The sequence below is a fragment of the Panthera uncia genome, chromosome D2 (genome assembly GCF_023721935.1).
Source record: "Panthera uncia isolate 11264 chromosome D2, Puncia_PCG_1.0, whole genome shotgun sequence".
NCBI lineage: Eukaryota > Metazoa > Chordata > Mammalia > Carnivora > Felidae > Panthera > Panthera uncia.
In genome coordinates this window covers 44,734,958-44,746,984 of record NC_064818.1, presented here as the reverse complement: position 1 = coordinate 44,746,984, position 12,027 = coordinate 44,734,958, and the positions used below count along the sequence as shown (strand labels likewise).

The window sequence follows — 12,027 nt, the reverse complement described above, 5'->3', positions numbered from 1 at the left end:
TCCTCAAAAGAAAAAGCAAATGTCATGGGTTTGGTTTGCAGGTTCAGGCCTATCTTTTTTTTTTTTTAATGTTTATTTATTTTTGAGAGAGAGAGGGAGCATGAGAGGGAGAGGGGCAGAGAGAGTGGAGGACAGAGGATCTGACAGCAGGGAGCCTGATGCGGGGCTTGAACCCGTGAACTGTGAGATCATGACCTGAGCCAAAATCAAGAGTCAGATGCTTAACTGACTGAGCCACCCGGGCGCTCCCTTCCTTTCACACTTTTTTGAGTATTTATAGTATAAGACTTTTGTATCTCTGTGAATTATTTTTTTTATTGTCTTATACCGACAGTAATCTTTATCCTCATGAAGGCTCTTCCTCAGTCCATTTTCTCTTTTAGTAATATCACAAAAGCAGTTTTCTTTTAGCTACTCTTTGGCTGGTGTATCATTTTCAATTCATCTGTTTCCAATATTTCTGTGTTCTTATATTTTAGGTCTGTCTCTTGGCAAACAGCTATAATTTGATTTTTTTGTAATCCAACCTAAGCACCTCTGTTTTTTTTAATATATGAGCTTGATCTGTTTATATTTACTATGGTCACTGATACGTTTATACCCACTCTTTACCTTTTTTTGTATGTCTGTTTACCATGATTTTTAAGTTTTTTTCCTCCCTTTCTTCCTTCTGTTGAACTTTTTAAGTTTCTTGGGTTGTTTTGTTTTGTTTTGTCGGTCTTTATCTCCCTCTACTGGTTTGGAAGTTATACACTCTATTTCTATTCTTGTTATTAAAATTTCAACATGTGTACTTGACTTTGAAAAGTCTAGAGCTGAGCTGTTCATTACAGCAGGGATACCAGCCACCTCTGACTACTGAACGTTTGAAATGGGATCAATAGACAATTAAATTTTTCATGTTGATGAATGTTCATCTTAATTTTAAAACTGATACACGATCCAGTTGTCGGCAAGTTTTTCCTATGTTTGGAACAATTTGGATAGGCAAATTGTCTTTTCCAACTCTAAATTTTGTGAAATCTAAATAGATCAAAATTTTCCAATGGAAATTTAGCATCCAAAATGAGATGCAGTATAAGTGTTAAAATACACACCAGATTTGGAAGACTTTGTACAGAAAGAGTATAAAATTTTTCAAAAATAGGATGTTGATCTCATGTTGAAGTGACAGTTGACCTTTGAACAACACGGGTTTCTTGATAAATACAATACAGTATTGTAAACGTATTTTCTCTTCTTTATGATTTTCGTAATAACATTTTCTTTTTTCTAGCTTCCTTTATTGTAAGAATAAAGTATATAAGATATATAGCACACACAATATGTGCTGATCGACTGTTTATGTTAACAGTAAGGCTTTCAATCCACAATAGACTATTAGTAGTGACATTTGTAGGAGTCGAAAGCAGATTTTTGACTGTGGGAGGCATCAGCACCCTGAACCCCCCCACTTGTTCAAGGGTCAAATGTAGAATATCTTGCCTATATTGTATTCAACAAAATATGTTATTAAACTATTTCCTCTCCCCCTTTTCAACATAACTACTAGAAAAATTTTAACTGCATGTGTGGCTCGCATGATATCTCTATGGGACGTGCTCATCTAGAGTTACAGCCCCAGGTACCCAGGAGTCTGGAGCTTCTAATTCTCCCCCATTCTCCTCTTCCATGTGATTATATTCCGTATTAGATATTGCGTCATATGCAATACCCATCCACCTTGTTCTTCACACCCCTGCCTTAATTCATTGTTCTCATTTGTTTTACATACGATGATAATTTAGGTTTACCAAAATGTCTGCCCATTTCCTCGTCCACCTGTACACCTGACACTCAGGCCTTCTTTGCAGCTCAGCTTTCTATACAGCTTCCAGAGGCCATGCTGAAGGCTGCATTGACTCTCTCAGTGTCACTAGTGATAGCAAGGACCCAGGCCCGGGCAGAGCCCCACCGGCCACAGGTACAAGGACCTCCATGCCTCTGTTGGAGTACAGCTGCTCCACTGTGGCCTCTTCCACCCCAGCGGGAGTGGCGGGGGGCAGGAGCTGTGGAAGGCGGGGGCCGGCGAGCTGCAGACAGGCGAGCAGGCTTCCACACCCTGCCAGCCTCTCTGTGGCTGGTCACCATGCTCACACTGGCCTCTGACTCAGAGAGGGACTTCGGATGAGCAGCACCTTGCCCATTCCTCTCATCCTCTCCGAGAATGTATATCTGACTGTCTTGGCCACACTCTCTGGAGAGATGAGGGGCCTTAAGCCCTCTGCTATGTGAGCACTACCTGACCAGGGTCATGGTCAAAGCATCTTCCTCTCCCCTAAGGCCTTAGGGAGGCATTCCCCAGGGGCTGTACCATTCATTTCAGCCCAGTAGGCCAGGTCCTGGACCACTGGGAAGTAAGTGAGGCATTCATTGCCTCCTTCAAATTTGCACCCTGGCTGCCTCACTAGCCTCACCCTTGTCCCAGCATCCAATTCCCCAGAAGTATGTGTTTCCCATGGGTACTATACAAGTGATTCCTTTGAGCCCCCTGAGGTCTACAGAGCCCCTCCTCAGAAGGACTTCCTCAGCAATGGCAGTGACCTGCTGGAAAGCGCATGTACACACACACACACACACACACACACATGCATATATATATATATATATATATATATATGTATACACACACACACCATAAGTAGTGTGCTGAGAGCACCATCATGTGGCCACAATTTCCAATTACAGTCAGGAGATATATACATATATATACATATATATATATATATATATATATATATATATGTATACACACACACACACACACACACACATATATATATACATATACACACAAAATTAGTTTAGCATTTCTTCTATTCAGTAATGGGAAGTCCTCTTCAGAAGGAGGAAACAATCCTCTGATTCCATCATCAAATTAAATATTTGTATACATAAAATAATATGTATCCTTCCAATGTTTGTAACTTCTAACAACTAGGAAAACGAAACTTTGCTATGTTAAAACCAAGCCAAAAGTCCCCTAAGAATTCTTAATATAATGTGACCTACAGTGTGGTTCTGGCTGAATTTGCGACTGCTGGGGTTCAACAGGTCATTGATAAGAGGCCTCCAGAGGATCATTGTGGCCACCATGATTTCCGGGGGCTTCCCTTACACAGGACTCTAACTTCACAGAAGCCAGTCGGTTCACTGATGGTGACAGGTTCCTGGCTAGGACTGAGGGTTCCCACTCAGTTCCCTGGGAGGCCCCAGAAAAGGCCCAAGAGGCAGCCATGGTACGGCTTCTGGCTCCCACAGAGACCCTCTACACCAGAGCCCAACATAAACATTAAAGACACACACATTCTCTTGCTGTCAATTCCATTTTAAGCACAAATGGAAAGTCAGGCCCTGAGATCGCCTAGGAATGTTTGATTATACAGTAACCACCCCACCTTATAAAAACGGCTTCGTTTTTAATATGTAATGTAAATTAAAGTGCGGGATTTATAAAAATGGGCAGGAGACCCAGTTTGAGAACAAAACACTGCCCTAGCTAATGCTGCGTCTGATGATGGAGGAAACAGGCGCTTCCTGGTCTCCTGTTAAGTGTAGCTGCATCACCACCATTAGGACAGGTCCAGAGCACTTAGCTACCTTCTTTGCCCTCACTCAATCCCCACTGCCGTCATGGGGGATGGGTCTCAGAGAGGCAGTGAAACTTACCAGTGACCCAGCTAAGAGGCGTCCAGGCAGGAGTCAAAGCCACCTTTGCTCGACTCCAGTGCCGTCGCTCCTTCCACTGCAGCCCCCATGCCTCCTCCAGCAAGCCTGGATGGAGGCAATAGCCTTCCACGGTGCATGCCCAAAGGAGGCTTAGAACGCTGCTTTCCAGTTGCATCCACGGTAGCAGTGGGGACTGACAGGCTCTAAGAACAGCACACTACACCTCGCTTCTCACGAGCCCTGAGCTCTGGCCTTGCAACAGGGTGTGTGCCTCCTCGTCTCCGCCAGCAACCACTCTCCACCACTGCCCACCCTGCCCCCACTCCCAGGGGCCTCCAAGGGCAGTGTTTTTAGGGTAGAGGATGGGCCTGCCTCTGCCATCACCACTTCCCTGAGACTGGACTGACAGAGACTCCCACCCCAGCCCCAGCTCTTCCCAGATGTCAAATCAGACTTTCTAAGGCTACCAGTCGATGGCCAGCCACCCTGCTTTGGTCAGGGAGACCAAGAGCAAAGGGCCACACTGAGTCCAGGGGAGGGGGAGGCCCGCCCAGCCTCAGAGAAAGGAACTGCCCACCAGAGCCCCACTGGGAAGCCAGGTCACTAAAGGCTACCTTCCTATTTCTCCCCGTGGCCTTGGCTTTCAAAAGATGTTTAATCAGCTGGCCTTGGTTTCAAATCTCAGCAATGCCATTTGTAATCTGTCCCCTTAGAAAATTCACTGAACCTTTCCGACCTCAGTTTCCCAATGCACGATGTAGGGAGATTTAAGCCATGCTGGTTTCTTGGAAAGTGGCTCAGATTCCCCCCACCCCCACCCCACCCCCCTTACCCTCTCCCACAACCTGAGGGCTCCTACCCTGCTAATGACCTCCAGCCCCACAGGCCCACCTTCCTGCCCATACTGAAGACACAAGACTGGCCAGCTGTGCAGAATTCGGGAAGACTCCGTGTGGAAATCCCCAGGAAATGTACACACCCTACCACACCCTACCTACATGTGACCCCAGAGAAGGTGAGGGGGAGCCACTGAGAGGCTCCCCCCTCCCCCCCGCAAGTGAGGCCATAGGCCCCAGGAGTGTGAGGCTGTGCCTGCTGGTGCCCGCCAGGGGGCGCGCTGCACCAAGTCGAACTCCTGGCGGGCGTGCACTCCTGGGCCGGCCTGCCGCAGCCCCTCCTGGCAGAGGTGAGCCTGGCGGGGCAAAGCTTCCTCAGGCGGGGCAGCCTCAGGCTCTTACCAGGCCAAGGACCGCCAGCTACGCAGCGTCCCCAGAGGCACCGAGGAGCCAGGGAGCCTGCATCTGACTGATGATGTTGGGCCGGGACAGCTTCCTCCTGGTCCTGCCCGCCTCCCCTGCCCGCTCGTCACATGGGGGGGGCCGGGGGCAGGGCCAAGGCCACGGCCATGGCCACAGGGTGAGCAGCGGGGGCAGGGAGCCCGAGCGCTCCCTCCAGGCGGTGCCAGAGGAAGGATCCCAAGCAGGCGCCAGGGCGGCGGAGACGGAGGTGTCCGGCTCGGGTCCCAGGTGAGCAGACCCCAGCCGGCAGCACCCAGGCAGCTTTCCTGGACGTCTGCCTGCCTGGGCCCGGATGCCCGCCGGGTGGTGGGTGCTCGTTCTCACGGCTCACATGCAGGCGCAGCCCCAGGCTGCCGGGGATGAGCGAGGGGCCACAAGGTGAACGTGTGCCCAGGCCAGTGCAGGACAGCGGGGCCATTCGGCCGCCCTAGAGGATGGGGGAGCAGCGAGGGCCCGAGCGCCGTGGGTCTGAATGTCCCACCTCCACCACGTTCAATTGTGATGGGGTGACTCACAAGTCCACCTCGGCGTACTGTCAGGTTCATGTATCTGCTCCACAGTCGGCGCCTACTGAGTGCCATTGTCGTTATTTATAACGTTGCCGGTCGGGGCATGCCCCGTGCAGGGCATCCTGGCCTGAGTCCAGGAGGACCCGGTGCTCCCAGTACCTTCTCCCACAATGAGCCGGTTGGCCGTGTGGCTGGAACCAACCAAACTGTTCCTGGCTGAGTCATCCCCCAGCTCCCCTGGACCGCCTTGTGCTGTGCTGCTCAGCAAGGGGGTGGGGTGGGGGCAGTGCCCCAGCTGTACTGAGCTTACCTGGGATGTGGCCTGCCCTTGAACACTGCTGCCAAGAATGATGGGTGAGGGGAAGGAAAGGACTAGGCTGGGTACTTGGAGAGCAGTTCTCCTGTCCCCTCTGCCCCGAGATTGCTTCGCCTCTCCCCGAGGCTGGCAGGCAAGGCCCACCTTATCTGCCCTTCCACCCATGTTTCCCCCAAAGCAAACGCCCACGCCCTGGAACCTTGGCATCCTCACTGCAGGCTGAGGTCTGCAAAGGTCACTCCCCTAACCAGAGCCCTCCTGGTATAATCATGTCCCCCACCCAACACACACACACCCCTGATGTAGATGGGGGCCAGTGAGGGGAGAGACCTGCCCAGGGCACATGGCACAGCCAGGACAGAGGCTTAGCACACTGGAGGGCCTCTTTGCTCTGTGATAGCAGAGCTGAGATTGGGTCCTACATCTGGCCAGGAGAAAGGTAGGGGCTGAGAAAGAAAGTAAGGGTGATCAGCACGTTCAAGGGGAAGAACTAACATTTTACTCACCCTCTCTCTCTTTCTCCACCCCCCCCCCCCCACACACACAACACACATACATGAGGTCAGCCTCATCTATTCTATCCCTACAGCAATCTGCAGTAGTCACTGTATTTGGAGTCCCTCTCCCCACATTGGTCACAGTGCCCTGGCATGTATTCTAGCATCTGTCCCTTTCCTATACCAGCCCAGGTACCTTGTGAAATCCAAGTCCACCCAGCTCCTGGGATGAGACCAGGTTGGTTTAGCCAATATGTACATCTCATTCCCCAGCCATCAGGACTAATTCGAGGATGAATTTGATTGCCCAGTCAAGGCCATGAGGCAAGAGATGTTTGGGAAAGCAGGGAAGGGAAGCTTCCCAGCATTTCAAAGAGAGACACCAAAAGGTATGTTCTCTCTTCCTGTTAGACCTGAAGGAGAAAATATTAGCTCCTAAAGCTGGTATCCAGCATTTTTAATAATTAGGAAACTTTGGTGTTTCCTAATTGGTGTGGATGAAACAGATACCCCAGGAAACAAACAGGGGAACTTGAGGGTGGGAGGGAACCAGACTTGGTTGACATTATCAAGCTGCTGGATCCAACCAGGCCTGAAGTCCATGTTATAAGGTCTTTCCCACTAAAGGAGCCAATAAATCTGCCCTTATGTTTTAAGCCAATTTTAATTGTTGTTTTTGTTTCCAACAACTGCAAGTTTCTTACTTGATTATTTCCTTTTGACCAAAGATAATAATGGATACTCAGAAGGTATAAATATAAGGTTGCCAGATAAAATATGGGACACTCCATTAAATCTGAATTTCAGACCAACAATGAATACCTTTAATACTATGAAAGTAGATATTATGTCCCATGCAATTTTTGGAACCTACTTACACTAAAAATATAACTGGGCATTCTGTATTTTTATTTGCTAAATCTGGTAACCCTATTTCAGTAGCATGTCCAAATTCATACTACTAGAAAAAGAAAAAACCTGGACACAGACCCAGAGTTTTTAATTCTAAAGCCCCTGTTACACCAGGTCATGCAAAGGGCTTCTTCCTGTCACTCTTCATTCCCCTCCGTCACCCTCCCAGTCCTGTGTGCTAAGAGAACACAAAGAAATGTCACTCTGGGTCCCTGAGGGTCTCCCGGGTGGGTCCCAGCTCCAGAGTTCTCTGCTTGCCACTCTGCTCCTGTAGCTCCTTGGCTGGGCTCCACCCCAGCCTCGGGTTTGGGGCTTTGCTGCTCTCTTCAAGCCGTGTGGCTTCGTGGCTGCCAGCTGCTCCCGGTCCCTCCCCACAGGCACCACTTGGCAATTCCTCTGTACGGTCCCTATGCTCCCCTTAGAGAATGACAGCAGCTGGAACTATCCGCAGATGGCCACGACTGGAGCATGATGGCACTGTCCCGATGCAGCCTACTGACAGTGCTATCTGGCAGCCCACAGCCCTGCCTCCACCTCCTGTGTCCGTGATGGCCCGACTCCCTGCTTTCCGGCATCCTGCGGGTGGAAGGGATCTGCCCGCAATGAATGCGGGCCACGCTTGTTTTATCTGCATGACAGGGACTGGTTCTGTGATCACAAACACGATACAAGCGCAACCCTGCAGAGGCAGGAGAGCAAAGGAGACAAGAAGGGGATTAGGAAGAACATTCTGGTAGCTGTCCTTCTAGGGGTTGCTCCTCGCCCCTGTAAACTCCATATGTATTTCATTTTACTGTTTTATTTTTCAAAATTGACATCCAAATTAGTTGGCATATAGTGCAATGATGATTTCAGGAGTAGATTCCTTAGTGCCCCTGACCCATTTAACCCATCCCCCCTCCCACAACCCCTCCAGCAACCCTCATAAATATGGAGGATAAACTCCGTATGTATTTAAATGGGATCACAACGCCCCTTGGAACTGCCTTTCCCTGAGATGGCCAAGACCACTGTGTCAGTGATATCGATGGCTGCCTGAATGTCACTTGGCCGTTTTGTAATTGGGATTTTCTTCTCGATTTTCCACAAACGTAAACCGTGCAGTGATGCTGCTGAACAAAAACTGAACAAAAGCACAGAGCTGAGGATCTGCCACTGGGTGCTTTGGGGGTTTGTCTCTCCGACTGGGCACGAGGACCACGTCCTCAGTCTCCCCACGAGCAGGACTGTGGTGCGCACCAGAGGAGAGCCACACTGCGTACCTGCAGGTTGCTGTTTGTAGCATTTTCTAGGCTGCGTGAAAAAACACAGCTCCTTTTGAATCCAGGTCAGCTGATGGAAAAGATCGAGCAAAGCATCTGACGTGTGAAGGGCTTTGCTATTTTACTGCCATCATCTTGTTGATGCTCTGCTTGCCCTGAGGGGTAGTTGTCATTATTGTTCCCATTTTACAGACTTGAGGAACTAACACCCACAAGGTCCCGTGACTTGCCCAAGGCCATTCCAAGATCCCTGGGTACACTCCTATTTAAAGGACTAATTCCTCACGGCATGGGTTCTTGTTTGAAATCCAAGAAAACACCAGATAAAGGGCATTCTAAATATATTTCTTTTCTATAGATGCTGATCTCCTGTTACTGGAAAACAGGAATTAGCTTGTCTGCTTGAGGATGTGGTTGGTTCTTTATAAAAAGGATATACAAGAAATTTGCACATAGACTGCCAGCTTCATTATGCTGCCGACAGCTTCCAGCAAAAGAACATTTGCAGCCAGATATTTCGGTAAGAATTTTATTCTATTCTATGTGGAGTATGATTACCTTTGCTCTGGGCTTCATGTTTGAGAGATAGGGGTCACTTGAGGCTGAGAGATGGGGTCACTCGAGGACCTGTCTTGGCCTCGTGGGCTGCAAGTATCTAGGAGCATCTGTGGTCGAGGGTTGGACACCGGCTGATGGCACAGCCCTCACCCCTGAACTTGGGAGCTGTTCTGTGTCTGCCTGAAACACAGAGCCTTCAACATGACCATGATTGTCGGAGGGATTTGACTCCAGTGACTCAAAGCTCTGTTGACATTCAGAATCTGTAAGGACCACGGTGCCCAAAGACGGAGGGGGCAAGAGGCAGTCCTTCACAGGGAAAGCTGTGCATCCTGCTTGGAAGCCATCCAGCCAAGCAGTTAATTCAGAAACGATGAGATGGTTCAGTAGCCCCCATTAAAGTGGCAGGAGGTGACTTAGGCCAAGTGAAACAACCCTCGGGGGGGGTCACATGCAGGTGCTGTGTGGGTGGTCGTGCAGATGCTTCTTGGGGGGATCACGCGGGTGCTGGTTGGGTCGCTGTGCAGTGGTGTTCCATGTTCCCTGGACCTGGACACCTTCATCAGATGGTGCTTGAAATCCCAGATACTAGAGGCAGAAATGCAGACAGTGGTCTTCAACCTTGCTGTACGTTAGACTCATGAAGGAGCTTTTAAAAATCCACAGGTATTTTTAAATACTCGGAGACTGGTCTGGAGTGGGTTCCAGACATCAGTGTATTTTTTAATTCCCAGATGAAACTCATAAGCAGCCAGGGCCAAGGAACCACTAGACCGAAGCTTGGGAGGCCTCAGACCGTACACAGCAGCCCTTGCTGGGGTCTGAGTGGATATTTGTAGGGATGAGGAGTCAAGCTCTGTGGTCACAAAGCCAGGTCGCCTGGATCTGACTCTGGGCTGGACGCGTGCTATGGGACACTTCTCATAATGTTTAACATCCTGCGTCTGTCTCCCTTTCTACAATAGGGGTGGGAAACAGCTGAAATTAGCCCTTCGTTCTGTTTGGTTCTAACACATTGGGGGCTGTAAAATCTCCAGGTATTTTCCTCTCAGCTGGGTTTATAGCATCATCTGATTAGAAAGGAAAAGTCACTTGCTTTTGTGGAAGGTTCTGGCCACTAGATTTTCACGGCATAGCAGATACGTACCCCCCAGCTTCAGAGTAGAGATGATAATTCTTTGGGGGGAAAAAATGAGATATGGCACGAGATACCTGAATTTAAAGAAGCTGATGGAACTAAATTTTTAATGGCAGTGAAATTCACACAACAAAATTAACCATTTTAAACCGAACAGTTAATTCAGTGGTGATTCACACATTCACAACGTTGTGCAGCTTTCACCTCTCTCCAGTTCCAAAGCATTTTCACCACCCAAAAAGAAAACCCCATACCAGCTAAGCAGAGGCTCCCCACCTCCCCCAGCCCTGGCAACCATTGATCTGCTCTCTATCTCTAGGACTTCCCAATTCTGGATATTTCATATAAATGCAATCATAGAACATGTGTCCTTTTGTGTCTAGAGTGATGTTTTTGAGATGGATCACATGGGAACACATATCAGTACTTCATTCCTTTAGACTTAATTTTAAAATCATTATGTGGCCACCAACAGCTCGGCAGCTTTGTAAAAAACGGGCCAGCCATGCTGTTCCATAGAAGGCTTCTGAAAAAGAGGAAAGTTGGGCAGTACAGAGGAAGCAGTTTCTTCTCATCCTTGGTCTCTCTGGGTCCACCCTTCTGTCTCTCTCCCTTTCTGTTTCTCTTTCTGTCTCTCTCTGTCTCTCTGTCTCTCTCTCTGACTCTCCCCCTTCTCTCTCCTCTCTCTCTCACCATAGATTCTGGAGGAGCCCATTTGGGAGCGGGAGCTTGCTTTTAACTGAAATTAAATTGGGAGACTGGGGGGCAAATGGAAGATCCTTCGGGGTAAAGTTGTGCTGCTGTACATTTCTTCACTCTGCCCAGAGTTTTGTCGGGTCAAGGACCTGCCATATACCAGGAAACCAGAGGCCAGCCAGTACGTTGGTCTCCCACTTGGGGAGACCTGTCACCCAGCCATAAGTACCGCCCTCGGCTCCGCGACTTGTAAGTGTTTCCTGTGGCATGACCCTGCCCGTTCTCACCACCTGCAGCCTCTTTGCTCCCCAGCTTCCCACACTGCTGCCCACTGGTCTGCCCAGTTCTGTCCCACGGACTGCTGGATTCCCCCAGTTAGCTGACCCCCCTGGTTCCTCCCCATGGCAGGTCCAAATCACAGTGGGCAGAAAGATGATAACCTCTGCCCATGCTGAGCCAGAGAGTCCAGAAGGAAAGGGAAGGCTGCTCTGAGTCTGGTCATCCCTTCAGGATCCCAGCTCCTTGGCCCACAAGCTAACCTTCAGGACCAAGATCAGGGAGCAGCTTAGACTGGCCATCCTCCATCACAACCCTCTCCAGCGTCCTCCCAACTCGGGCTTTGCTCACTTGGTCTTTCTCTGAAACATCTCCTCTCCCCTCCCTGCTGTGGATGGCGGGGACGTGAGGAAACCACAAGAACCCAGATGGGGAGGCAAGAGTGTGCACTGGGAGAATAGGAGACTCAGAGAGACAGGAACTGAAATCATAGGGAGGGAAGCAGCGGAGGAGAGATAGGTTCATACTATGTCAGACTCTTTTTCATGGGCAAGAGGGAGCTATTGAAGGTTGTAAGCGTAGGACTCTTTGGATCAGAATTATAGGACACCTGAAATGTACAATATTATATGTCACTATACTTGCAATTTCAAAAACAAAGAAAAATAGATCAGATCTGTGGTTACTAGAGGTGGGGCCGGTGGGGGGAGGGTAATTGGGAGAAAGTGGTCAAAACATACAAATTTCCAGTTATAAGATAAACATGTAGTAAACAAGAGGGCTGGAATGTACAATGTGGTGACTGTAGTGATATATTTAGAAGTTAAGAGAGTAGAGCCTAAGAGTTATCATCATAA

The 12,027-nt window shown here is 49.1% G+C and overlaps 1 long non-coding RNA gene across 1 annotated transcript; it reads right to left on the bottom strand.

The window, feature by feature from the left end:
• Positions 1 to 7,311: 7,311 nt before the first annotated feature.
• LOC125932783 (uncharacterized) lies at positions 7,312 to 9,755 on the bottom strand. The gene is made up of 2 exons (XR_007460752.1): positions 9,061 to 9,755; positions 7,312 to 7,919 (listed from the first exon to the last, which is right to left on the bottom strand). It is a non-coding gene; the product is annotated as an uncharacterized LOC125932783 (long non-coding RNA).
• Between the last annotated feature and the right edge of the window lie 2,272 nt (positions 9,756 to 12,027).